General features: G+C 41.4%; 1 pseudogene; it reads right to left on the bottom strand.

Annotated features, from left to right (window-relative positions):
- Nucleotides 1-9,759: 9,759 nt before the first annotated feature.
- On the bottom strand, nt 9,760-10,765 carry LOC136379571 (urotensin-2 receptor-like; annotated as a pseudogene).
- Between the last annotated feature and the right edge of the window lie 14,942 nt (nt 10,766-25,707).

Consider the following 25,707-nt stretch of genomic DNA (forward strand, 5'->3'; position numbering starts at 1 on the left):
ATTTTGTTTAGTATTTTAGCATCTGTATTCATTAGAGATATTGGTCTGTAGTTTTCTTTTTTTGTGCCATCCTTGCCTGGTTTTGGTATGAGGGTTATGTTGGCCTCATAAAATGTGTTTGGAAGTATTGCTTCTTCTTCAATTTTTTGGAAAACTTTGAGTAGAATAGGAACCAAGTCTTCTTTGAATGTTTGATAAAATTCGCTGGTATAGCCGTCAGGGCCTGGACTTTTATTTTTGGGGAGGTTTTTAATGGTTTTTTCTATTTCTTCTCTACTAATAGGTCTGTTTAGGCTTTCTGCTTCTTCTTGACTCAGTCTAGGAAGGTTGTATTGTTCTAGGAATTTATCCATTTCTTCTAGGTTGTTGAATTTAGTGGCATAAAGTTTTTCATAGTATTCTACAATAATTCTTTGTATAGCTACGGTGTCCGTGGTGATTTCTCCTCTTTCATTTTGGATTTTGTTTATATGAGTTCTTTCTCTTTTTTCCTTGGTAAGTCTTGCCAAGGGTTTGTCAATTTTGTTGATCTTTTCAACGAACCAGCTCCTTGTTCTATTAATTTTTTCTATAGTTTTTCTGTTCTCTAATTCATTTATTTCTGCTCTGATTTTTATTATCTCCTTTCTTCGGCTGGTTTTGGGTTGTCTTTGTTCTTCTTTTTCTAGTTCCTTAAGGTGTGAAGTTATGTGGTTCACTTGGGCTCTCTCTTGTTTGTTCATATATGCCTAAAGTGATATGAACTTCCCTCTTATCACTGCTTTTGCTGCATCCCATAGATTCTGATATGTCGTATTGTCATTTGCATTTGTCTGTATATATCTTTTGATCTCTGCACTTATTTCTTCTTTGACCCATTCATTTTTTAAAAATATGTTGTTTAGTTTCCACATTTTTGTTGGATTTTTTTCCTCTTTTGTGCAGTTGAATTCTAGTTTCAAGGCTTTATGGTCAGAAAATATGCTTGGTACAACTTCAATTTTTCTGAATTTGCTGATGTTGTTTTTGTGGCCCAACATATGGTCAATTCTTGAGAATGATCCATGTACACTGGAGAAAAATGTATACTCAGTCACTTTGGGATGAAATGTCCTGTAGATGTCTATTATATCCAGGTGCTCTAGTGTTTTGTTTAAGGCCACTATGTCTTTGTTGATTCTCTGTTTGGATGACCGATCTAGAGCCGTCAGCGGTGTATTGAGGTCTCCAAGTATGATTGTGTTTTTGTCAGTTTTTGTTTTAAGATCAATAAGTAGCTGTCTTATATATTTTGGTGCTCCTTGGTTTGGTGCATATATATTAAGAATTGTTATGTCTTCTTGATTCAGTGTCCCCTTAGCCATTATGAAATGGCCATTTTTGTCTCTGAGTACTTTTCCTGTCTTGTAGTCAGCATTATCCGATATGAGTATTGCTACACCTGCTTTTTTTTGGATGTTATTTGCTTGGAGTATTGTTTTCCAGCATTTCACTTTGAATTTGTTTTTATCCTTGTTACTTAGATGAGTTTCCGGTAGGCAGCATACAGTTGGATTTTCTTTTTTAATCCATTCTGCTACTCTGTGCCTTTTTATTGGTGAGTTTAATCCGTTTACATTTAGTGTAATTATTGATACTTGTGAGTTCCCTATTGCCATTTTATATCTTGCTTTCTGTTAGTTTTGTGTCTTGTTTGATCCTTCTCTTTTGTTTTTCTATCTTTTGTTTTTATTTGGTTGTATTCCATACATCTTTCCTCTGTTGCTATCTTTTTTATCTCATGTGCTTCTGTGGTGGTTTTTTCAATGGTGGTTACCTTTGAGTAATGAAAAGGGTCCCTACCCTGTTCATTGTAGTGAACTATTTTGTGAGTACTTTTGCACTCCATCGTCCTTTGCTACTGTTAATCTCCATCTTCTCCCCCTCATTCTTTTTGTTGTTGTCACAGTTTAAATTTGGTTTTATTGTGTTCTTCTTGGAGCTTTTACTTGTGGCTCTGTTTTTTTTTGTTCTTTGTATCTGATTGGAGAACCCCCTTTAGTAATTCCTGGAGTGGGGGTTTTCTGATGATAAATTCCCTCATCTTTTCTGTATCTGTGAATGTTTTTATTTCTCCTTCATATTTGAAGGATAGCTTTGATGGGTATAGTATTCGTGGCTGAAAGTACCTCTCTTTCAGGACTTTAAATATTGGGGTCCACTCTCTTCTAGCTTGTAGAGTTTCTGCTGAGAAATCTGATGATAATCTAATGGGCCTTCCTTTATATGTTGTATTCTTCTTTTCCCTGGCTGCCTTGAGAATTTTTTCTTTGCTGTTGGTTTGTGTCAATTTCATTATGATATGCCTGGAGTAGGTTTGTTGGGGTTAAGAAAACTCGGAGTTCTGTTTGCTTCTTGAACTTGAGGCTTTAGTTCTTTCCACAGGCTTGGGAAGTTCTCATCTATTATTTGTTTGAGTATGTTCTCCATTCTATTTTCTCTCTCTTCTCCCTCTGATATACCTATTATTTTTATGTTATTCTTTTTGATGGAGTCAGATAATTCTTGTAGGGCTATCTCATTTTTTTTAATTTTTGAGTCTCTTTCTTCTTCTCTCTGTTGTGCCTCAAGTTGCTTGTCTTCTATTTCACTAATCCTCTCTTCTATCTGACCTGTTCTATTAGCTAAGCTTGTTACTTCGTTTTTCAGCTCGTGAATTGAGTTTTTCATCTCTGTTTGATTTGTTTTTATAGTTTCAATTTCCTTGGACATATATTCTTTGTGTTCATTGAGTTGTTTTCTGAGCTCCCTAAATTGCCTTTCTGTGTTTTCTTGTATATCTCGGAGGATTTTTAGGATTTCTATCTTGAATTCTCTGTCATTTAGCTCCAAGGTTTCCAATATCTTAAATTTTTTCTCCATAGATTTTTCCTCAGCTAGCTGTGTTACCTCTCTTTCTTTTGTATCCATGATATTCGATTTTCTCTTCCTTAATGGCATCTGAGGGTGGTTTTGTTGATAGTATTAATGAGATTTAATAAAGAATAAAAAGTTAAAAAAATAATAAAAAATAATCGAAAAGAGTTGTTTTTTTTTAAAAAAATTAATAATGAAATAAAGAAAACTAAAATAAAATAAAAATTTTTAAAAAAGGAAATTATTCCCCCCCTCCTTTTTTCCTCTCTTTTCCTCTCCCCTCTTTCTTGAGAAAATCTTGTGGTGAACTGTGAATTATAACAAACAATGCCTGTGATGGAGGGCCTGAATTGGGGAAAAGTAATAAAGGGGCAAAAAAAAAAAAAAAAGAAAGAAAGAAAAAAAAAAAGAAAAAAAAAGAGCGTATGGACCCACAAAAAGCAAATAAGAAAAAAATTTGGGTCAAGAATAAAATGATTTGCTTTTAGGTGTTGGTTGTCTAAGAGTTATGATGAGAGGAATAAGAGGAAAACGGAAAAATGGGGGGACAAATTAAAAAAATTACTATTGTATTTAGTGGAACAAGAACTAGATAAAATGGAGAGCCAGGGATGGGAGCACTGCTAGTGAGTTAAAAAGGTGAAGTAAAAACCCCCCAAAATGCCACAAACATAAGTTTGAGTCCCAGATAAGATAATTTGTTTGTTATTGAGGTTTGAATGAGAGGAGATGTAAAGGAGAAAGGAAGAAACTAATATATAGGGAGAAAAGAAAGAGAGAGAGAGAGAAAAAGAGGGAACCACTAAAAGAAGAAAAAAGAAAGGAGAGAGAGAGAGAGAGAGAGAGAGAGTTAAGGGTTTTGGAGTGCAACCCTCATAGAGAGAAAGGAAGAGAAGAGAAAAGATAATGGGAGATGTAACACTTATGGGTAGTGTAGTTCAAAGAGAGGAGAGAGTAAGACCGGCAGAGAGTTAATCGGCCAAATTGGAGGAGGAAAAAAAGTATCAAGAATGAAGATAAGAGAAACAAACGAACAAATATAATAAAATGGGATAGGTTATAAAGTCTGCAGATTATTCTTGATTTTGAGAGGTTATCTTCTTGCTTTTTCTTTTCTCTCCCTCTTCCTGGTCGGTGACTCTGTACCCCGGGTTCTGCTCCTTTGGCACGCTCAGGTAGAGGTTTGCAGTTGATAAGTCTCTATGGCAATGTCATGTATTGTGCTTTAGTCTCGTTGGCAGTCGAGGCTCATTAGCATTTATAGGCTCCGACAGTGAAAGAGTCCGTGTTCCTGGAGCCTTTCTCCTAGTCTTTCCTTCCTCAATTAGTAGCCTGATAATCCAGCTATGGGGTTGCTGCTGCCTCTGCCTGGATAGTAAGAGGCTCAAAGAGCTGGCAACTCCCCACTCTATTTCCACTCAGCACAGGGCTCTGGGTAAGGCTCAGTCAGTCAGAGCTGCTAGCATAATCAGGAGGGCTTTCCGCCCACTCAAAGACCTCTGGCTCTGTCTGTCATTCTGTCCGGTAACACAGGCGGGCGCCCACTTCCGGGGCGCTTAGAGGAAACTCTCACTCACTGAGAGAGAGTTTCTCTCACTCACTGGCTGCGCACGCAGACCAGGATATCCGGCCAGCAGTCTCACGCTCTGAGTGAAACCCCCAACCGCAGGGAAAAGTTGCAGCGTTGGAATTGAGTCTCGCTCCGTCCCCGTGCGCGGCTTTTGCAAGGCGCTGGGGCGGCCCGAGATTCCGCTTTGGCCCACACAAAGGCCCCTGACTCTGCCCCTCTGTGCGATAACACGGGCGCGCACTGCCGAGGCACTCGGAGGAATCTCTCATTCACTATCTGCGCGCGCAAACCAGGATATGAGGCTGGCCGCGTTTCCCTCTGAGTGAAACCCTCCAGCACGGAAAATCTCCACCGTTGGAATTAGTTCTCACTCCCTCCCATGTGTGGCTTTCCCAGGGCGCTGGGGCTGCCCAGAGACTCTGCCCTCGGCCCACCAAAAGGCCTCTGTACCTGCCTCTCCGTGGGGCAACACGGGCACCCACTCTCGGGGCCTAGGAAGAAATCTCTCGCCCACTAACTGCGCGCACGCCGACCAGGAGACCGGGTAAAATGGCCGCCCCGCTTGTCTTTCTTTGTTTGGGTTTGGCGCAAGTGTTAGCTTGTATTGCCTGGGTTGCCACAGGATCAGTTTTTCCTCGGCTTGGATCTCCGTGCCACAGCCTGGTTCGGCCGTTTGTGCCGCGGCCTGGATCTATTCACCCCCTTTGCCTGCCTCAGTTTCTATATTCACAGTTATCAGAGAAAGCCGCCCTGTTTAGGTTAGTGAGGAAGGTGGAGCATTTCTTACTCCCTATTTCCTTCGGGGTTTGGTTATATATTTAGCCAATTTTTCACTCGACCATACCTTTGGGTGTATTGCGAAGCTTCTGGAGGCTCCAAGTATAGGTTTTTCTGTTTCTGGTTGAAGATCTTGTTGAGTTTTGGGGGAGATTTATCGGTATCGCTTCCTACCCCGCCATTACTCTGACGTCATCTCTAGTGTCTTTTTTTTTTTTTAAAAAAAGACATCTATCACACAAATGTCTGAGTTAGATACACAATTATCTTAGGCTTTTTTCCATGCAAAGTCCTCCTGGATCCCCCTTCCCCCAATTAAACAATTTAAAAAGTTTCAACTCTACAACTGCTTGCTAGGACCTGTTTTAGTCCCAGTTCTATTCTTTATTTTGCTTCTGGGTAAATTATCCAAATCAGTATACTCAGGGTAAAGAATCTCTGGATATCATATACAGCAACTTGGTAGAGTTGCAGAATTTGGTAAGGCAGGATAATATATCAGTCGGAACTGTTTCACCCATTATCCTAACCCTGATCTATGGGGAAGCCTGTCCTTCTAACCTGAAGGTTGACTGGCAATTTCTTGTCTGAACTCAAAGTGCTCCTCTGCATCCCCCTGACACCCATTTGTCCCATACCTGGTATGTCTTAAACTCCTGAATCTTCAGGTTTTTCCTAGCCTGAACCTTAACTTCTATTAGTTCCTGGCCTTCAATCTAGTTTCTCAGAAGTCTTTGCTCCTTCTTTTATTTCAACCTTCACAAATAAGGTCTTGGGGACTATGTCATACATTAAGATGGGTAGAAGAGAGAATAGTCTACTTTAGGCTCAGAGGTACTCGCAGTTGTATCTTTCCTTCCTCCTTCCTCTTCAGATGAGGAGGAAGGGAAGATTTGGTAAGTGGGTAGGAATTTTACTTGGAAAAGTGAAGAGATTATAAAAGCTAATGAGCCTTTTTTTGGTGAACTCTTTGGAGACTTTTTGGAAAAGGATTGTGGGAGACTATAATTCTCTGGGGCATGTGAGGTTGAGTCTCTGATTGGTGACTCAAATGGGAAGAAGCCAACAACAGGTTTCTTAGGTCTTGGGCTCTAGAAATAAAGAAAGCTTCCTAGTTTCCTTCTTAATGCCAACATCCCCCATCCCCCCTACACACACTCCCTGAGCCTGGAAGAGGATCAAGGATCTTGGGAAAAGCCTGGTCCTGGATCTTCCTGTGGGTTTGAGTTTTCAGAATCCTGAGCCATTATACATAGTGCTAGAGAGAAAGAAATCATAATCAGCATAGGGGAGAAAAGGTTTTCCTTGACCCTCTTGGGGTTGCTGGCTGGGTTTGAAAGTTAAGCCAACAAAGACAGATTAACAGGAGAAAAGCATACAGATTTATTTAATATAAGTTTTATGGGACATAGGAACTTCATAAGGAAATAAAGACCCAACAAAACAGTTAGACCTGAGTGTTTTCATGCTCAGTTTGATGAAGAGTGCACAGTCATGGAGAAATATGATAGTTGAGGAGTGCCAGGTATAAGAGAAGTAAACTGGGAGAAATTTATCAAGATCTGTTTGTTAGGATTCTTCTCTGTGTCCTTTTGTCTTTGGAGGTTAAGACACTCCTTTTCTCTGGGTGTAAGGAAGGTACTTCTCATGCAAGGGTTTTATGGACTCTTTTAGGGGAAATGAGAGGGAGATGTAAGAGTGATAATCCTCTTGTTTCTACCATTTTCTCAAAGCCCTTCAGCTTTAAATATTCAACCTGCCAAAGGGTAGTATGTTTTGAATCCCATCAGCAGTAATGACTTCCACTGCCCGATGGTCTGCAGAATTATCAATTCTGTCCCTAAATTCCCTTGGCTTTTCCTAACTGGTATGATTCTCCAAATGAAGTTTTGTCAGGCATTCACTATCTTTCATTGTACCAAACCACTGTCACCATTTAAACACCTGTGCCATGTGTACAAATGTCAAACAAGTCTGTTGGTCAGCTATTCTGTCATACCACCTAGCCTGTGAGTCCAAAATTTCATTACCACCATTTCTATCTCTTTTGTCAGAGAAAAAATTTTCCAGGGAAAGTTGACTTCTAGTGCAGTGTCCCTAAGGTCAGCTCAAGCTATCTCCAAGCTCCTTCAGCCCCCGATCTCCTGAGGGTAGGTTATTTTGGAATTTCACTTTTATTCAACATGGGAACTCACTTTCATTCCCACCAGGGCTTTTGGGAAACACTCTGTCAGCAGACCCAAAGTCCTCCATGGACAAGGTTGTAGAAGGCTGTAGAGTGGGGCTCATCACTTTATTCCAGCTGTTCTCTGAGCCACAGCCACAGAATCTCCTGGGAGGAGCCCCTTCAGATCTTCCATCTGCAAAACACTTGACCTTATGTTGGTGGGGCTCCCTTTTGCACCCCTGAAACTGTCAAGGTGCACCAGTGGTCATCTGGGGGCATTCAGTCATGACAGCTCTTCAACCAGGTTTTATCTCACTGAGCAGGCAAATCAATTTTATGGTAAGCTCAATAGTGTTTATGCTTCAGTTCCTTCAGATGTATGTATAACTGCCGAGGCACAAGAGATATAATAGATACCACATTTCAACTTGCAAGTTGCCAAAGGATATATGAGAAAATTATCTACAGACTCTTGAACTCTTCATCCACATCAAGGGCACTGAAGGAAGCAGAGACACCTAAAGGATTGAAGGGAACAGAGACAAGAAAGTAGGGAAGTGGATTTTTGGAAAAGTATTAGTGGTTCACTGAGAGTGTGACTTCAGTCAAGAGGCAAGGATTGTTCCCACTTTGAACTCATGCAGGGGTTCTCAGGAGAGCTAGATGGAGTATAACATTTGGGTTGCAGTGGTCTGAGGTCAACTCTTGCCTGACAAGGATCCTTAGCATTGAAGAGTGGGCTGGCCAAAAATCAGCTTTGGTAGTGAGCAAAGGAAGGGTGGGGGATTGGGGTCAGATGTCATTAATAGACTTTGTGAGGCCAAGAATAGGTGTTTTCTGTATACCAAATGTAGGTCACAACATAGGGTCATCTTTTGTCCTGCCCCAGAGATTCACTAAAGGGCAAACAGAGCTGGGTGGATTCCTAGGTTGGGTACCAGAGGAACTGAGTTGAATTCACTTGTGGCAAGATACTTGCAGGTTGGATGATCTATGTTTTCTCTTGGAGGGAAGGGGAACAGAACTCTCTAAAATGCCCACAAGAGGAAGCAATGACTTCAAGCACCTGGTAGACTCAGAAAACCTGGAACCAGCAGATGTCAGAAGCAGTCAATTCAGAACTTTCCTGTGACCTTTGGACCCTGAAGAGATCAGAAACCACAGCAGGCAAAACAGGAGGCAGAAATCAGCAAAACAGAAATAGGAGAGAAGATATTGTAAAACACAGCCTCTTTCCCAAACTGAGGTTTCCTGTCTGCAGCCAGCCCCGGATGGCCACATCCTCCTGGCTGTCCAGAGTTCTTGTCTGCAGCCATCCCCGGGCAGCCATGTCCTCTTGTGTGTCCATGGCTCCTGTCTACAGGTGTCCCTGGATGGCCAGATACTTATGAGGGACAGTTCACCTTTATTTTTATTTTGTGTGTGTGTGTGTGTGTGTGTGTGTGTGACAGAGAGAGAGAGAGAGACAGACAGACAGACAGATAGAGACAGACAGGAAGGGAGAGAGATGAGAAGCATCAATTATTTGTTGTGGCACCTTAGTTGTTCATTGATTGCTTTCTTATATGTGCATTGACCTAGAGGCTACAGCAGAGCAAGTGACCCCTTCTTAGGCCAGCAACCTTGGGCTCAAGCCAGCAATTTTGGGCTTCAAGCCAGCAACCTTTGGGCTCAAGCCAGTGACCATGGGGTTATGTCTATGGTCGCACACTCAAGCCAGATGAGCCCATACTCAAGCTGGCAATCTTGGGGTTTTGAACCCGGGTCCTCTGGATTCCAGTCCAATGCTCTCTTCACTGCATCACCACCTGGACAGTCCTTTAAATCACAGTTGGCATTCTGCATTTTATCCTGGCTTAGACATATTAAATACTAGATCTGAGTCTGAGTTTGTGACTTAAGATGTACAGAGAAGTCCCAAGACCTGTCTGACTTTCTTTTTCTTCTTTTAGTGGAGGAGAGGGTAGGGGGGGGACAGGAAAGAAGAGAGATGAGAAGCATCAACTTGTAGTTGCAACACTTTAATCGTTCATTGCTTTGTCATATGTGCTTTGACTGGGGAGCTTCAGCTGAGCCAGTGACCCCCTTGTTCAAGCCAGCAGTCTTGGGCTTCATGCCAGCAACCTTTGGGCTCAAGACAATGACTGTGGGGTCATGTTTATGATCCCACGCTCAAGCCAGAGACCCCACACTCAAGCTTGTGAGTCCATGCTCAAGCTGGCGACCTCGGGGTTTTGAACCTGGGTCCTCAGCATCCCAGATCAATGCTCTATCTATTGTGCCACTGCCTAGTCAGGCTGCATCTTGGACAGTCTTTTGAACAGCCTGATGAGTAATTTGCAGACCCTGTAAGTACTGGAGGCTGGGACACTCAGGGACAGACCCCCCAGGGGCCTGCTGATGTGCTCAGTGACCTGTTGCCTGCTGGGTGACAGAAAGCAGCCAAAGGCATGCTGGGAGTTGGTGGGGCACTACCAGAAGTCTTGGGTGCCCGTGTACCCACTTGCATTCTGCAGCGTGGTGAGCTGTGAGGTGTGAACGGCTGGGCGCCAAGGTACCAGGCCAGCAGCTACTATATCCAGAAGGGCATGAAGCATGCCCAGAAGAGCAGCACAATGCTCAGGATGAGGTGCATCACTCTGGGGTTGGGCTGCGTCTGTGGGAAGGAGGCCTGCTGCGATAGTCAATAGGCCCCAGGCCAGGTGCGTTTAGAGCAGCCCGACGACCATGCCAGCCCCCACAATGCTGGTCCCAAAGAGCAGTGTCGGGTAGGCACGGTAGGTGCTCTGGCCCCAGGCTAGCAGGCAGAGGCCCTTGTGTTCCCTGTGGACCAGCCTTATGGGCAGCACCAGCAGCCACGTGCCAAGCACCAGGACCTTGCTGTAGCCCTTGGAGCGCTGTGCGGTGTCCAGCGGCCTCAGCACTGCAGCATAGCACTCACTGCTCATGACAGTCAGGGTGAAGATGCTGGCATGCATGGTCAGGAAGTCCAGGCTAAAGAGGACACGGCAACCCATGTCTCCAAAGTGCCACTCCCTAGTGATGTAGGTGGTCACAATGGAAGGGATGATGAGCAGGTAGAGCAGGTTGGGCAGCACCAGGTTGACAGCATAGATGTACATGGAGGCTGAGGTGTGCAGGAAGCGGCACATGACTACCAGCATGTACACGTTGCCCGCCACACCCACCACGCCCATGACAAAGAGCACTGCCCCAATGGCACCTGAGGCCACCAGGTCCTCTAGGGAGATGGGTTCTGTCAGGCTGGCCCATGAGCTGTTGAGGGATGTGTTGGGGCGGCTGGATGGTTTGGGCACAGAGTTGCCTGTCATAGCTAGCACAAGGGACCTGCTTGCAGGCTCTGGGCTCAGAGCCATCTCTACTGCCTCACGCTGGACTTGAGGCTGGGGTGTGCTGCGACAGGGGCATCTGTGGGTGACAAGCTTGTCCTCGGTCACAGCATGGCAGGTCGAGCTCCTGCAACTGCACTGCTGCAAAGGCTTTGCCTTGCCCTGTACTGAGCAAACAAAAGAGGGCTGAGCTCTGTATGACCAGGTCACAACCACTCGCTCAGCTGCCAGTTAAGAATGCACGGAGGCCTCATGCTGGCACCAGATATTAATAACCCAGGGAGCAGGTGCCAGGAAAGGGGACGCTAAGGGACACACCAGGAGGAGCCCATGCCTGATCGAAGGGAAGACAGTACTGTAGGTGCTGGAGGGTCAAGAGGGGGTGCACCTCTCCCTAAGGAGGGCTTCTTGTTTACTGGTTTCAAAAACAAATTTGGTTAAAGTTTCTTTTACGATTCGGTTCATGTGTCCTACCTGCCCTGAACTTTGGGGCTGTAGGCACAATGTAATTTCCAATTAATATTGAGTGCCTTTCCCACTAGCCATGAGACCTTGGATACAAATGCAGGCCCATCATTAGAATGGGCAAGCTAAATCTGGAAAGAATTTCATATAGCAATTTTTAACAACTGTTATTGTGGTCTTATTTCTAGTAGGAAAAGCTTCTTCCTACTTGTCAATTACTTTAGTAAAATCTATTTCTAAATGTTTACCTGGGAAAGTTCCTCTCTCCCTGATTCTCTTTATAATTTCTTTACTTTGCTTAGTATTTATTTGGGTACAGACAAAACACTCGGATATTATGCCTTCTGCAATAGATTCTAAGCCTGGCTTTTCTAATTATTTCTTATTTTTAATTATTCCTTTTTTTGTTGGCAAAATCGTTTTCTAATTGGTTGCAACTAAACCTTTGGCAACAAGGGTTCTAGTAAAGTCACTAAAATTTCCTAATAACCCCACTGGTTTTAGGACTACTTTATTGGTAGTATCATCAGCTGCTTGGTTTTTCTTGAGTTTCTAGGGAGTCCCCCTCTTTTGGTGCCTTGGATAGTGGATGAAGGCCAATATTTCAGAGGAGCAGGCTCCTGCATTATTGGGGTGAGGGTTTGAGCCTCACCTTTGTTAGGTTTTTAAGCCTTCTCCTGATGGACCCTGTTCAACTGTACCTGTCTTAGGTTGTTCCTGCCTTCAGGAATCTTACCCGTCTTTGACTAACCAGCCATCTTAGGGGCCAGAAAGAGTTATGTGAGTGAGGGAGGATCAATGTCCCTTCTGAAATGCTTAGTTTTATTTATTTTTTAGCAGCTGATAATGCTGTCTTTTTTTAAACTTATAATACATTTCCTTTTTAATTTCTAGAGCTGAATGCTATGTAAAGACTAAGTTGACTGCCTTAGTATCTTCTGTGCCTCTAGTTCTAGAGGTGCATAGACTCTAAGCTTTCCATAGTCTAAGAAAGCTGCGGTGTCTTCTGAGGATTTTTAATAACTTCTGACACCTTAGACAAGTTTATGGTTCTTTTTCTTAGTATTTTCTCTGATCCTGGGTAACAGAAATGGGTGGAAAATGTCTAAACCTTCCTCATTTGCTTGGTTGTTAGGGTCCCACTTTATGTCAGGCAACCAGAAACATTTTCTTGAGGTCTTAAGTGGGGCAGTGTATGTACAGTACAGATTCTAATAATCCTGTGAGGACTTGAGGCTTCCCTGATAAAGGGAATTCTGAGCTTTCTAATTCTATAGGTCACTTGGGAAAAAAGGATTTGAACTATTTTCTATACGTCTATGTCTCAAATTCTAAATATCTAGTTAAAAGCATCAACTGAAATGACCAATATTTCATAAAATAAACTTTATATTCTACTTAATCATAAATTCTTTTTACATTCCAAGAAAGCATACTTTATTTATGCTGTAATTTCATGCACCCTAACAGATAATGTCAAAAAGCTCAAGAGAAGCAGATTTCTGTTCACATCCTTTAGCCCTTTTCATCTGGGCTCAAAACTTAAATGTTTCCTACTACCACAATTAGTTATCTATTTTCTATATTTTCCTTTTTATTTATTATGTTGAGAATTCTACTGTTAAGCCAATCAATAGTAATATTTGTCACTCTGGGGTTGGTGACCTAACATTGAACAATACTGCCTCAAAAATGATAAGCTAAACATTTATATACCATATAAAAAGATATTATTAATAATCATTACATTAATAATCATTACCTAATATTTAAACCAAGATTTCAACATCACAGGGCTATAAAATAGCAAATAAAAAAAATTAACAAAAGACTCTTGAAATAACATATACATTTTTAACATGGAAAATACTTTTTACACAACAATGGATTCTTGGTACAAAAAGGAAGCCTTTGTATTTGGCAGACTATGCAATTCTATATGCCTCATCACTAGTACAATTTTAATACAATTTACAATAAGAGGATTGTAAACTATTACCCCCAATGAACCATTGATTTACTGAGAAAAATAAGGAATGGTAAAAATGCACTCACTATTTTGTAACTACTCAGCTGGAAAGAGATGCTAACCCTCTTTTTGACCCACAGTGTTTTACACTATTAAGTCAATATAAGGGAATTGGTCCAGGTGCCTGGGGTTCCAGGAGCCCGAGGGGGAGGGGCAGGTGCCCAGAGCTGTGAGAGGAACCTGCTGCTTCCCATGCAGCCAGCTGAAGTTCGCCTGCCCTTACTTTCCCCACCCCTGCTGCTGCACTTGGCTGCATCCTGGCTATGCCATCCACTTGCAGGTAGGTGCCCAGTGATAGTAGCCTGCTCTAAAAGTTGGCCATTTTAATTTACAGAGAGTTTTCATTGTATCTTTAAACAATTTTTACATTATAATTATTGGAAAATCTAATTTTGAAATTTTTAAGCATATATCATAGTGGGGTTTGGTTCTTACTTTAAGATTTTTCTAGAGTGATGTCAGAGAAATGGCACCGTGAGGAGTGCTACCGATAAATCTCCCCAAAATTTCAACAAGTCCTTCAACCAGTGACAGAAAAGTCTATTCTTGGAGCATCTGGAAGTCCCATACACTGAAAATGAAGGTATGATTGAACAAAAAATTGACTAAATATATAATCAACCTGAAGGAAATAAGACGGAGAAAGGAACACTCCGCCTTCCTCACTAATCTGCTTTCACTTGGAACTGAAAGAGAGTGGGGGCTGAGGGTGTGGAGGGAGCCAGGCTGTGGCACACATGTCCAAGCCAAGAAAAGAGTGTGCCTGTGGCAACTCAGCCCATGCAAGCTAACGCCTGCACCAAAATCCAGAAAAGACGGGCGAGCAGCAGCCACCATTAGCTCAGATATCCTGATCGGCGAACGCGAATAGTGTACAAGAGGTTCCTCCTAGTGCCCTGGGAGTGGGCGCCCGTGTACCTGGACAGAGGGGCAGGGTCAGAGACCTTTGCATGGGCTGTGACCAGAGTCTCAGTGTGGTCCCTGAACCCTGAACAGTGGCTTGCAGGGAGTGCATGAAAGCAAACTTCCCTACTCCCGAACTTCTCCGGGTGGGTGGGGTGCCTCACCCAGCCATTCAAGTTAACATCCCTGGAAAGAAAAAATATGAAAGCATAAGGGGGAGGGGCATGCAAGCAGCTTGCAGTCTGTCTCTGGAGAAGATCTGTGGATCTAATCGCTGAAATTAGCTTAACCCACAGTCTACTCACCTCCCAACTGACCTATACAGCTCTAACTGACAAGATCTCTCTCAGTTCAGTGATCTAAGACAAGAGGCGTGATATTTTTTAGTGCTTCTTGCTAAAGGGGTGGGGGCAACTTCTGATTGGCAGAGCTTTCTTTTTTTTCCTCTTTTTAAAATTTTTTTATTAATTTTAATGGGGTGACATCAATAAATCAGGTTACATATGTTCAAAGAAAACATCTCCAGGTTATCTTGTCATTCAATTATGTTGCATACCCGTCACTCAGATTGTCCTCCGTCACCTTCTATCTAGTTTTCTTTGTGCCCCTTCCCCTCCTCCTTCCCCTCTCCCTTTCTCTCCTCCATCCCCCCCCTAACCAGCACACTCTTGTCCATGTCTCTTAGTCTCATTTTTATTTCCCATCTATGTATGGAATCATGCTGTTCTTAGTTTTTTCTGATTTAATTATTTCACTCCGTATAATGTTATCAAGATCCAACCATTTTGTTGTAAATAATCCGATGTCATCATTTCTATTCCATAGTGTATATGTGCCACATCTTCTTTATCCAGTCTTCTATTGAAGGGCTTTTTGGTTGTTCCCATGTCTTGGCCACTGTGAACAACGCTGCAATAAACATGGGGCTACATGTGTCTTTATGTATCAATGTTTCTGAGTTTTGGGGGTATATACCCAGTAGAGGGATTGCTGGGTCATAAGGTAGTTCTATTTTCAGTTTTTTGAGAAACCACCATACTTTCTTCCATAATTTACATTCCCACCAACAATGGGTGAGGGTTCCTTTTTCTCCACAGCCTCTCCAACATTTGCTATTACCTGTCTTGTTGATAATAGCTAATCTAAGAGGTGTGAGGTGTATCTCATTATAGTTTTGATTTGCATTTCTCTAATAACTAATGAAGATGAGCATCTTTTCATATATCTGTTGGCCATTTGTATTTCTTCCTGGGAGAAGTGTCTGTTCATCTCCTCTTCCTATTTTTTTATTGAATTATTTGTTTGTTTGTTGTTAAGTTTTATGAGATCTTTGTATATTTTGCATATTAGGCTCTTATCTGAGCTGTTGTTTGAAAATATCATTTCCCATTTAGTTGGCTGTCTGTTTATTTTGTTGTCAGTTTCTCTTGCTGAGCAAAAACTTCTTTTTTTCTTTTATTTTATTTTTTACAGAGACAGAGAGAGAGTCAAAGAGAGGAATAGACAGGGACAGACAGACAGGAACAGAGTGATGAGAAGCATCAATCATTAGTTTTTTGTTGTGCATTGTGACACCTTGGTTGTTCATTGATTGCTTTCTCATATATACCTTGACCATGGGCCTTCAGCAGACCAAGTAACCCCTTGCTGGAGCCAGCGACCTTGGGTCCAAGCTAGTGAGCTTGTGCTCAAACTAGATGAGCCTGCGCTTAAGCTGGTGATTTTGGGGTCTCGAACCTGGGTCTTCAGCATCCCGGTCCATCGCTCTACCCAATGTGCCACCACCTGGTCAGGTGCTGAGCAAAAACTTTTTAGTCTGATGTAGTCCCATTCATTTATTTTTGCTTTCACTTCCCTTGCCTTTGCAGTCAAATTCATAAAATGCTCTTTAAAACCAAGGTCCATGAGTTTAGTACCTATGTCTTCTTCTATGTATTTTATTGTTTCAGGTCTTATATTTAAATCTTTGATCCATTTTGAATTAATTTTAGTACAAGGGGACAAACTGTAGTCCAGTTTCATTCTTTTGCATGTGACTTTCCAGTTTTCCCAGCACCATTTGTTGAAGAGACTTTCTTTTCTCCATTGTGTGTTGTTGGCCCCTTTATCGAAAATTATTTGACCATATATATGTGGTTTTATTTCTGGACTTTCTATTCTGTTCCATTGGTCTGAGTGTCTGTTTTTCTGCCAATACCATGATCTGTTGATTGTCATGGCTCTATAATATATTTTGAAGTCAGGTATTGTAATGCCCCCAGCTTCATTCTTTTTCTTTAGGATTGCTTTGGCTATTTGGGGATTTTTATAGTTCCATATAAATCTGATGATTTTTTGTTCCATTTCATTAAAAAATGTCTTTGGAATTTTGATGGGAATTGCATTAAATTTGTATATTGCTTTGGGTAATATCATCTGCAAAAAGTGATACCTTTACTTCTTTTTTTCCGATATGGATGCTTTTAATTTCTTTATCTTGTTCGATTGCTTGGGCTAGAACTTCTAGCACCACATTAAATAAGAGCAGAGAGAGTGGACAACCCTGTCTTGTTCCTGATTTAAGGGCGAATGTCCTCAGTTTAGTGCCATTTAATATGATGTTAGCTGATGGTTTATCATATATGGCCTTTATTATGTTGAGATATTTTCCTTCTATACTCGTTTGATAAAATACAACACAACTTTATGTTTAAGACACTCAACTGGCAGATGATATGATCCTATACATCGAAAACTCCAAAGACTCCACAAAAAGATTACTAGAAATAATAAACTAATACAGTAAGGTCTCAGGATACAAAATTAATATATAAAAGTCCATAGCTTTTCTATATGCCAACAATGAAACATTAGAAAATGAACTCAAAAAACTAATTCCCTTCACGATTGCAACAACAACAACAAAATACCTAGGAATAAAGATAACAAAGAATGTAAAAGACCTATAATACGAAAACTACAAACCATTGTTAAGGGAAATCAAAAAAGATACAATGAGATGGAAAAATATTTCTTGTTCTTGGATAGGAAGAATAAATATAATCAAAATGGCCATATTACCCAAAGCACCACCAAATGTTCCCACTAATTGTCTTTTCCTGAGAGAACAAACAATGTGTCCCAGAAAAGTGCGAGGCAGGACCCAAAACTCTCCACTGATGTTTTGGTCTTGGAGACCTATTTTGTGAGTTAGATCATGTCTGATCCCCACGCAATAGTTCCAAATTGATTAGTCACAAAAGAAAAGCTAGAATTTAGAACAGACAAAAAGCTAGAATTTAGTAAGCAAAAGAGTTGCTTTACTTACCCACAGAGGTCAGAATTTTACACTCCTCAATCTCTCTGCTGAATCGTTGAATTTTGGGACTGGAGGTGTCTGCTGAGGGGTTGTCCGAACCCCACAGGAAAATGGGAGCCCTGAAAAGTCTCAGGTGGCACCTTCCTTGAGATTCCAGCAGGGTCAGGCAACCCTCCGGAGAGTCCAGCCAATCCAGGTGTCTCTACCCAGTGATGCAGAACACAGGCATCCAGATGAGCCCCCAAATGTTGTAAAGTAGTATACCTTAATTCCACGGGTTATGTAGAGACACCAAAGTAGGATACAGAAGAATTTTTAAGAAGAGATTTATTAATAAGCTGGCTGCATATGACTTACATGGGGTATAGCCAACCCAAGTCGTGTAGTGTCGAATATAGCTCTGAGGCTTGTTATATACACTTGATCACATATAGGTTGGGGGGAAAAAGAGGGAGCTTACATGATGTAAGAGGATCAGTGTTCATAAATTACCCATTAAGGAGAAAGAAAGGGAAGAGGAAAGGGCTACTTAAATCTTTCTTCCTTCTCCTGCATTCCTGGCTAGCTGTTTCCCTTCTTCCTCACAGGTGTGGGGAAAGAGGAGGTCCAAGTCTCTTTCCTCCTTTCATTCAAAACCTAGTACAAAAACCTCTCTATTTACAATATAATAGCCCTTTCTAAGCATGAATGTGATTGGCCATCTTGAGCTTGTGTAAATCACACAGAAATATAAAAATCATATTTACAAAATTTCTCTGAATGCTTTGCCTAAATTATAAAATGCCTTTTAAGCCTCTTAGTAAAAAGGGGGTTTCTTATCTCAGTACATAGTATGTCTTTGTAAGCCAGGAAGCTCTCACATTCTTCTCCCTCCATTTTCCACAGAAAGGAGGGGGAAGGAAACCTGACTCTTCCTTCTAAAACATTAATATTAATTTTTGCAATTCTTCGGTACCTTAGCACAGTATAACAACATTCCAGAAGTCCCATTTCTTTAGTGTTCCATAACATAAGTTATCACTTATTTCATATAATCAATACATAGTTAGTGAGTTACACTTCACACTCGGGGATACAAAGGTGAAATATCCAGGGTGGCGACCCTAAGGAATTCAGTCTTGTCAGAGAAGTGGACCTCATCTCTTTAATGAGATTTAATGATTTGAGCCATTTATATCTATACTTACTAAAGTGATATATACTGTCCATAATGACAAATCAAACAAAAACACACCAAGCCTCACTCTCACCAAAGTTCTCTTCAATGGCACCCTGACTCAGGAAGGGCCCATTGATGGACACACTCCACTCATGACCACCTGACACTGTGATCCAGTGTGGGAAGCACTTGCTAAGTCAGTGTCTTCTCTCAGTGGGAAGACACGACCAACTGAATTCCTCCAAGGTGAGGTAAAGGAATGCCAGTCACCATCCATGGAGATTTATTCACGGGAATGCTGGGTCTGAAAGCTGAGCAGTAGCAGTATATGGACATGGAGAGATCCACATTACTTCGCAGAGGAGAGTAAGAATTAATAAGAAAAAGGTTAATGCAGAGCTCTATTATGTAGCAAAGAGGAAAGGGAAGAAGAACTAGGTGTGGGTAAGAAGATGGACCAGAGGAAAAGTGTGATGAGTGTGGGGGAAATGACTGTGTTAGGCTTGCTCATAGGTTTACTGCCTGCAAGCCTTTTGTGCAAATAGTGCAGGAGCACCTGACAGCACTATTGTAAGGATGTAAACACTTCCCCTCAGGGGGATAAGGGAGATCCTGCCCCATTGTTGAGAGGTGAGGTTGGGTTTTGTTTTTCCCTCCCTTACCCCTTGCGCTCCACTGAAAAGCAGGTTTTTGCTCTTCACTTGGTTTTTCTTGTGTCTTGCCTGTCTTGGTGAGACACCAATAGAAAGAATGGCCCACCATCCTCCAGCTCCACTATTTCTTTACTGTCTACCCGAAATCAGTGAGAACCTGCATGGTTTCTGCAGCGGCCACTGGCCTTACAACTGGCCATCGCATCTTCACAGGCTAGCTGAACTGGAGCGCACTGAACTGCCAGGTGTCTTCCAATTCAGTCAAGTCTTTAGTTGCTTAGTTACTTACTGCACTAGCATAGGCAGTAGTTTAAACCACAGAAAGCACTGATTCCCCAGTGCTCTGTCCCCACGGAGCACTGGAACCCATGGAACCCCAGGACCGGTGCAGGTGTGGAGGATGGGAAGGTGTGCCCAAGCAGAAGGCTGTGGCACTTTTCTGAAACTGGGAGCAGGGAGTATAGGTAGGGAAGAGCCAGGATTGGAAAAGTACTGAGTACTGAGTCAGAGAGGAGGAAAGAGTCTTTAAGCTTCTCTGATAAGGAGACTTCCAGAGCAGAGGCACCTGGACCAGGAATGAAGACAGGCATAAGAGCACAGCCTACCAGGAAAGGCAGCTGCCCCCAGGGGCCTGGCAGGTAAAGCCTTTAGAACTGCCTATTACTGGGCCTGAAAAGTCACACACAGGGTGTGACCTGGAGCTGGACTCCACCAGAGTGTCAAGAGGCTGTCTCTTAAACAGATGTTCATGGCAAAAGGCTGTCGTTTCTAGAGAGAGAGACATGCTCCTGAGGAATGAGATTTTTAAACCAGAAATTCTTTCTTCCTAGTGTCCTTTCTTGGATCTGGCTTCATCCAGGAAGGTGTGGGCTGTCCCTGTCTAGGGACTCAGGTAGCCATCAGGGCCTCTGGGGAAGCATGTGTCTTCCTTTCACCAGCTCCCCTCTCTGTAAAGTGCCAGCAATCCAGTGCTCCAGACTTCATGCCATCATGTCTGGGTTACAGGGGTAATGCTGAACTCAAAGTGGTACCTTCATTATAGTAAGCAAAGGTGAGCATTGCTTGCTCTGAACAATTGTCAGCTTTGTGTATATCCATGTTAGGGAGTAGGGTGATTAAGAATGTCAACTCTGGAGTTAGAATATCTGGTTCATAATCTAGTAGTGACTGCCCCTTAACAGCAATGTTTGTTGGGTTCATTCAATAAATTCTCTGATCCTCAGTTGTCTCATCTGCATAATGGGCCTCACAAGAGTATCTCCCTTATGTAGTTATAATAGTGAATTAAATGAGATCATAAATGTGGAATGCTGAGGCATAATATATACACAATGGCAGTTACAAATATGGGTTTATTTGGCTGTCTGGGGGAATGGGGCAGCAGAGAGGGAAGAAAGGTTGAGGTCATGTGGTAGAGGGCATCTCTACTTTTTCTCAGCTTCTTATGCATGACTCCTGTGTCTAGAAGCTCAGTAACCAGAGAAAGGGACCTTTCTAATGTACGAGAGTTCTAGTTGCTCTACATTTTTGTACTTGTCCTTTTAATTTTAGCCATAGTAGTATGTGTATATTTGTATCTCATTACAGTTGTTATTTGCATGTCCTGATGACTAATGATGTTGGACATTTTTTTCCTGTGTCTTTTGGTCTTTGGTATATGTTCTTTTGTGAAGTGTTTCCTTGCCCACAATATTTTAAATTAAAAACTATGGGCCCTGTAATAAAGTGGTTATCAGGGGGTGAGGGAAAGAGAGTAAAGAAGGACAAATATATGGTGATAGAAAACGATTTGACTTTGGATGATGGGCACAACACAGTCTACAGTTCAAATGCTATAAAAATGTTCACCTGAAACCTATGTACTCTTATTGATCAATGTCACCCCATTAAATTTAATTTTCTAAATAAAATCATAAAAAAGAAATGGAGAAGTACTAAGCCCAGATGATATCATTAGATGTATCTGAAATGAAATTTCCTTCCTGTTTTGTTATTGAGAAAATTTTCCTTTTATTCTCTTAAGCCATTTTAATATCTTTTGTCATTTGCAACCTGTCATATTTATACTATACTTGTACTATACCATACACACACATCTCTAAGTTAAAATACAGTAAATTACTTGAAAAAACCAAAACTATGGGCCCTGGCTGGTTAGTTCAGTGGTAGAACATTGACCCAGCATGTGGAAGTCCCAGGTTTGACTCCCAATTAGGGAACACAGGAGAAGCAGCCCTCTGTTTCTCTCCTCCTCTTCCTCTCCCTTCTCTCTCTCTTCTTCTCACACAATCATGGCTTGATTAGTTTGAACAACTTGGCCTGAGGCTCAGGATGGCTCCATGACCAAGCTAAAATAGCTTGGTTGCTGAGCAACAAAGCTATGGCCCCAGATGGGTACAGCATCACCCAGTAGGGGACTTGCTGGTTGGATCCTGGTTGGGGCACACATGGGAGTCTGTCTCAGCCTCCCTGCCTCTCGCTTAATAAAACAAAACAAAACAAAAAACTATGCTTTAAACAGTATGCCCCCTCCCCCCAATGCCTTCCCCCTATCCCTCCAGGATTTACTGTCCTGTTCTCTATAATGCTGTGTTATGTATATATAATTTCATTAATCTCTTTCCCTTCTCTGATCCCATCTTCTCTTCTACTTTCTCTCTGACCACTTTACCTCTGGTCCTTTTGATCCTGCCTTTGTCTCTGTTCCATTGCTCAGTTCAAATTGTTCATTAGATTCCTCAAATGAGTGAGGTCATATGATATTTTTCTTTCTGTGCCTGGCTTATTTCACTTAGCATGATAGTTTCCAGGTCCATCCATGTTGTCGCAAAAGGTAAGATTTCCTTCTTCCTCACAGCTGCATAGTATTCCATTGTGTATATTTACCACAGCTTTTTAATCCACTCATCCACTGACAAACACTTGGACTGTTTCCAGCTCTTGGCTAGTGTAAAGAATGCTGCAATAAACATGGGGGTGCATTTTTTCTTTTGAATCAGTGATTTGGTATTCATAGGATATATTTTTAAAAGTGGGATAGCTGGGTCAAAGGGCAGTTTCATTTTAAAATTTTGGAGGAATCTCCATCCTATTCTCCACAGTGGCTGCCCCAGTCTGCATTCCCACCAGCAGTGCAGGAGGGTTCCCTTTTCTCCACATCCTCACCAGCACTTATTATGTGTTGTTTTGTTGATGAGCGCCATTCTGACTGGTGTGAGGTGGTATCTCATTGTGGTTTTAATTTATGTTTCTCTAATGATTAGTGATGTTGAACATTTTTTCATCTGTCTGTTGGCCAGCTGTATGTCTTCTTTGAAGAAATGTCTATTCATATCCTTTGCCCATTTTTTAATTGGGTTGTTTATCTTCCTGGTGTTGAGTTTTACAAGTTCTTTACAAATTTTGGTTATTAACCCCTTATCAGATGTATTGTTGAATATATTCTCTCATTGTGTGAGTTGTCTTTTTATTTTGTTAATGGTGTCTTTTGCTGTGCAAAAGCTTTTTAGTTTCATATAGTCTTATTTGTTCATCCTGTTCTTTATTTCACTTGCCTATGGAGATAAATCAGCAAAAATATTGCTACAAGAGATATTGGAGAGCTTACTGCTTATGTTTTCTTCCAAGATGTTTATGGTTTCACGACTTACATTTGAGTCTTTTATCTATTTTGAGTTTACTTTTGTGAATGGTGTAAGTTGGTAATCCAGTTTCATTTTTTTGCAAATACCTGTCTAATTTTCCCAACACCATTTGTTAAAGAGACTGTCTTGACTCCATTGTGTACTCTTACCTCCTTTGTCAAATATCAATTGTCCATAAAGGTGTGGGTTTCTTTCTGGGTTCTCTGTTCTGTTCCATTGATCTGTATGCCTGTTCTTATGCCAGTACCAAGCTATTTTGAATATGATGACCTTGTAGTATAACTTAATATCAGGAAGAGTGATACCCCCCACTTTATTCTTCTTTTTCAGAATTGCTGAGACTATTCATGTTCTTTTTTGGTTCGACATAAATTTTTGGAATATTTGTTCTATATCTTTGAAGTATGTCATTGATATTTTAATAGAAACTGCATTGAATTTATAAATTGCTTTGGGTAATACAGACATTTTAATGATGTTTATTCTTCCTATCCATGAACATGATATATGCCTCCATTTGTTTGTATCTTTCTTGTTTTCCTTTAACAATGTTTTATAATTTTATGAGTACAAGTCTTAAACCTCTTTGGTTAAATTTATTCCTAGGTACTTTATTTTTGTTGTTGTTGTTGTTGTTGCAATAGTGAAGGGGATTGATTCCTTAATTTCTTTTTCAGACAGTTCATTATTGGTGTATAAAAATGCCACTGATTTCTGAATACTGGTTTTATATTCTGACACCTTGCTGAATTCATTTATAAGGTCCAGTAGTTTTTGACTGAGACTTTAGGGTTTTCTATGTACAGTATTATATCATTAACAAGTAATGAAAGTTTTACTTCTTCTTTTCTATTTTGGATGCCTTTTATTTCTTCTTGTTGTCTGATTGCTGTGGCTTGGACTTCCAGGACTATGTTGAATAAGAATGGTGATAGGGGGCACCCCTGCCTGGTTCCTGATCTTAAGGGGATTTCTTTTAATTTTTTCCCATTGATTGTAATGTTGGCTTTGGGTTTGTCATAGATGGTCTTTGTCATGTTATGGTATGATCCCTGTATCCCCACATTGCTGAGAGTTTTTTTTATCATAAATGGGTGCTCGATTTTATCAAATGCTTTTTCTGCATGTATTGATAATGTGATTTTTATTCTTTCTTTTTATGTGTTGAATCACATTGATTGATTTGTGGATATTGTACCAGCTTAGTCTCCCTAGAATAAATCCCATCTGATCATGATGTATGATTTTTTTCCTGTATTGCTGGTTCTGGTTTGTTAATATTTTGTTGAGAATTTTAGCATCTAAGTTTATCAGGGATATTGGTCTATACTTTTCTTGCTTTGTAGTGTCTTTGCCTGGTTTTGGAATCAGTATTATGCTTGCCTCATAAAAGGAGTTTGGAAGTCTTTCCTCCTCTTAAATTTTTTGAAATAGCTTCAGAAGGATAGGAATTAGTTTTCTGTTGAATGTTTGGTAAAATTCACTGGTGAAGCCATCTGGCCCAGGACTTTATTTTGTTGGAAGTTTTTAATAACTGTTTTAATCTTATTTGATGAAATCAGTCTGTTTAGGCTTTCTGATTCTTCTATGTTGATTTTTTTCCAGGTTATCTTGTCATTTAGTTCTGTTGCATACCCATCACCCAAAGAGAGATCGTCCTCCATCACCCTCTATCCAGTTTTCTTTGTACCCCTCCACCTCCCCTTCTCCCTCCTTCCCTCCCCCCGTAACCACCACACTGCTGTCCATGTCTCTTTGTCTCACTTTTATGTCCCACCAATGTATGGAATCCTGCAGTTCTTGTTTTTTTTCTGATTCGCTTATTTCACTCCGCATAATGCTATCAAGATTCCACCATTCTGCTGTAAGTGATTCGATGTCATCATTTCTTCTAGCTGAATAGTATACCATGGTGTATATGTGCCCCATCTTCTTTATCCAGTCTTCTTTTTTTTTTTTACAGTGATTAAAAGCCTTTAAGCCAACTCTTAGCCAATACAGCAAGAATCCATAAAAGAGTAGTGTCCTTAACATGTTCACCAAGTCCAAGTTGGCCCCATCACCATGCCAAATCCCTGAGAAATGCAACCCAACCACAGTTCAGTCTGTTAGGAGCTGTCACAGGGAGCAGGAGTCGAGGAAAAGTCCACACAGGAAAAGTTCGCATGGCACTGGAATTGTTGTCACCATTCTATACTTTGCAGCTCATGTCCAAGTCCCAATGACAGCTGCTTCTAGCTGGTAATGATTCAGGTAGACTGGAAAAGCCATTTGCAGCATGTGTGGATATGGAGCTTCTGTTCTCCTCTGCCTGGAGAGTTGAGACCAGGTTGCTTTTCCCTGGAGCTCTGCGACTGTGGCATGGTAAAGAGAACCTTGGGAGACACTAAGCTGGGTGGCAAAGGTAAATTCATAATACAAGTTGGCAAAAGGGGAAAGGAGAGCTCTACATTAGGAGTAGGTCCCAGCCTGAAATATATGAGTGGGGCATTGAGGTAGGAGGGATAAAGGAAACACTATATACTAAGCAAATCAGCAGAAAATAGGACTATCAATACCCACAACAGAGATCTTTGAGGGAGGAATAAAAAACCTGACTATTCAGGCAAAACCTAGTTAAGTGGCCATTGTGCAAATGAGATCAGCTTACCTGCTTCTTTGAAGAAATACCCTAGGCTCGTCCACAGTGTCATAGATGGGGCCAACGGCCTTGGGCACCTTCAGCCTTCAGTGGCAAACCCCAGCTTTCTGGGCAAGGTTAGGTCATAGGTGGCTGAAGCAGGGATGGAAGAGACTGAACACTCCCTTAGAGGAGCGA

This window comes from Saccopteryx leptura, chromosome 8, assembly GCF_036850995.1.
Source record: "Saccopteryx leptura isolate mSacLep1 chromosome 8, mSacLep1_pri_phased_curated, whole genome shotgun sequence".
Lineage (NCBI taxonomy): Eukaryota > Metazoa > Chordata > Mammalia > Chiroptera > Emballonuridae > Saccopteryx > Saccopteryx leptura.